The following is a 3,507-nucleotide window of genomic DNA, read 5'->3' as shown; positions in this document are numbered from 1 at the left end:
ATATTATTCTTTCTCAAATAAGAAAGCGACCTTTTTGTTGATCTAGGGTTAACCAGAATGGATTCCTTGATGAATAAATTTAGTCAGAACAAAAAAGGAAAATGAACGAGGAAATTTGCTTCGAAATTGCTCACAGGAAGCTTTAAATTCATCGGATAGGATAATTTTTGAAGTAGAAACAAGTCGATCACACAGTAGCTATTTAAACTGAAAGCAATAAATTCTTCGAATGAAAACCAGATTCTCATGCTGAATACATGTAAAGCTATCTGCACCATCTGATAACAAATCAACAGATACGCGCTTATGTTCACATTTCTCGTGAAACAGCAGAGAGAAAGAGGAAGGAAGTATTTAGCCATTCAAGGGCCTTTTTTTAACTTGTAACTGTTAAGCGTTTAATATACGGCACTATGGTAATTGGTTCATAGAGTTTATGTTTGCTTTTCACGCGAAACAGCAGAAAGAAAGAGAAAGCGAGTTTTTTATGCCATTCTAGTCCCGTTTTCCGCGAAGAATGTAAAGCGTTTAAGAGTGTGCCCGTGAGAGAACAGGGCAGAACCAGGTAACAGGTGATACAGCTCATATCACCGATTTCGCCCAAACTTAGCATAAATGTTGGGTATGGTGAGCTATTTACTGTGACAAAACATCAGCTCAAAATATTTTATTCCCTTCAAGTTATGGCACCTTTTGCAAAAATGGCCATTTTTCACTAATTTATGCGTATTTAATTAGATGACTTTGATTGACCAGTTCCACAAGAAAAAAAGACTTCTGAAAATAAAATTCACTGCACTATATTATGTGGATATTAGGCTTTAAGTACAATAATTCACTTCAACCGTCTGATTTGATTTCTTCTCCTCAAACGGTCTTTTGGAAGGTACACATTTCGTACTGTTGGAAATAGCCTTTAACTAGTGCCCAATATCTCCCATGAGCAACAACTTATATACATTATTCTTACATGGGTAATGAAATCCATCTCTGAACTTCACAAAAATGCCACAAAATGTCTGGGGACTTCAATATTTTATTAGTATTGAGGAACTAAACACACGTAACTTAACGATTTCTTGCTATTTCATCAAAATTCACCGAAACACAGAAGCCATTTATTTGCCTCAATTTGGCATAAAATCGGTACGAAATAGCTAATCAAGCATAAATCTATAGATAACAATCAAAATATTGGCGAAGAAAAGGCAGTTAGGACATTTTTCGGAGCGTTTTCAGAGCCGATATAATTCAGCAATGTTGTGATAGCAAATGTAAAAATAGCAGCGAAAGATTTTCTTTAAAAGCTCGCTCAATTCAACATTTAGGCACATCAAAGTTAAGAAACAAGAAAGTAATACTACATACATGCCACTTATCGACACACAGATGCTTTCTTTTGAAGAATTTGTTCTTCCTCGCTGCACTTCGATCCTTCGATCGATCTCAATTGACATGTACTGTTGCTTTGAGGCGCGATGAACTTAGCCAATACATCGTGGTTCATTCTTCGTGAAAGGTGTAAACAGGTTGTCAATAAGTCATTCAAAGAGCTGTTCAAAGTTCACGGAAGGACACTTTTCTCAGCCAGTTTGCATGAAATAAATTTAACTGGAAAATAAACAGCCGCCATGTTGAATTTCTACCTTTGAGCCTGCGGTTTCAGTCAGCGGTACGGTCGTTCACTGGGCATCACGCGTCCATCACGCGTGACCACACGCGCGATCATTTGCTTTTCCTCTGCAAGTGTTCGTTAGATGCGTTTGTGATGAAAATGAGAATATTTTCAAACTGTCGTGGGGAAAACTATTTCCTCCGCTACAGCTTGACGTGTTTACCGCAATGTGATGCTGAACAAACTCTAGCCTTATAAGGGTGCTTACCATTTGTTGGAGAGAACCGGTTGGAATTGAAAGGCTTCTTTCCAAAATTAGCAAACTAACCGAAATAGATGTCGCTTACCATTTGTAGCTCAGTTTCCTGTTATTTCTTTCCGAAGGATGGGAGACTAGAACTGGGAAACCTTACAAATGGTAAGAAAATTTCTGACGTTCCGTCAATTTCCGAAGAGATTTTCCAGAAAAAATGCTGTTCCATTTGACTTTCACCGAAACAGAGTTCTTGATTTTTATGTTCAACGGTCGGCATGCACGGCAACCAAATCAAAATAATTGTTAATGTTCCAAAATGACGCTAAATGGCGGTATAAAACTGCTCCAACGTCTCGGCAATACTGCCTTTTTTGGGGTGGCATCCTGAAGAAGGTAGTATTGCCGAAACGTCGGAGCAGTTTTATACCGCCATTTAGCGTCATTTTGGAACATAAACAATTATTTTTAGCATAAAAGACGCTACACAGTTAAACAAATCAAAATGTCAACGTCTCCCAGTTACTTTCCAGACATTTGTATTTTTTATTGCTTGCTCAAATTCCCCTCCCCTGGCGGAAATAGTGATTAATACCGCGCATAACGATTACATTTTTTGACCAAATTCCCTTACCCCCGGGGCATAAATGGGAAAAAATGAATAACTCAGCAAAATTGGAGAATAACGTTTACCACGGGATAAATCACTATCCGGTGGTTTCCTTCGCGTTGACCTCGAAGAAGACAGAAGACTACCTGTGCTGGTTGAAACATTAGCTAATAAGTTTTGCCGTCTTGCGTAGTCCTAGTCTTGCAATAAATTTGTTTAGTGTTAATGCGGGGTTTAAGCTCTTTACAAAAGTCTGCATTCGCGTCTTTGTAACTCACATAGCCACTTAAATTGAGTCGGTGATGAAGAAAATTATCATTTGAAGCCGCAATTCGTCACTTGCAATGTGGGCATTCAGGAGGAAAAATTTGTCCCCATAAAAGCCCTTTTCTAAAACAAAACTGCAGTAATGACGTTTATCGGTAAATCAGTGGACAGATGGAGAACTTTGTGGGATCCCGAAAAAGAGAGTGGGTACAAATTCAGTCTCCTAGCTGCCAAAGTGTAATATAATATAGACGATTTGAACAGAAGGAATAGATGTACACAGGCCAGGCTGACAACCTGACCGCCATTTCTTCGAATGTCCATATTCACCCCCTCCCCCACCTCCCAAAAAAACAAGGAACAACAAAAAAACAATAAACATACTAGTTTTAACCTGATATAAGATGGAAAAAACTTGCTCTGATTATTTAATGGTTTCCAACATTTCAGAGCTCAATTTCAGAGCATCAAAACTGATTGCATCGCATACATTACACTGCATCCAGTGTATTTCTCATCAACTATTTATCAAAAAAATTCAATGGAGAAGTTGAAAAAAATTCTCACTTTTACAAGAAACGCACACTACTTATAAGGCTAAGATCAAGCCCCGGTTGTTCAGAGGGTAGATAACGCCATCCGCTACTTATTCCAACGAAAACAAACATTTGCGGAGGAAAAGCAAATGAACACGCGTGTGTATAGCTGTGTATAGCTGTGTTAAGCTATGTATAGGTGTGTATAGCTGTGTAGGGCTAGGCT

This window comes from Oculina patagonica, chromosome 1 (genome assembly GCF_052425735.1).
Source record: "Oculina patagonica isolate OP01 chromosome 1, crgOcupat, whole genome shotgun sequence".
NCBI lineage: Eukaryota > Metazoa > Cnidaria > Anthozoa > Scleractinia > Oculinidae > Oculina > Oculina patagonica.
Note: the sequence above shows the minus strand (reverse complement) of the source record.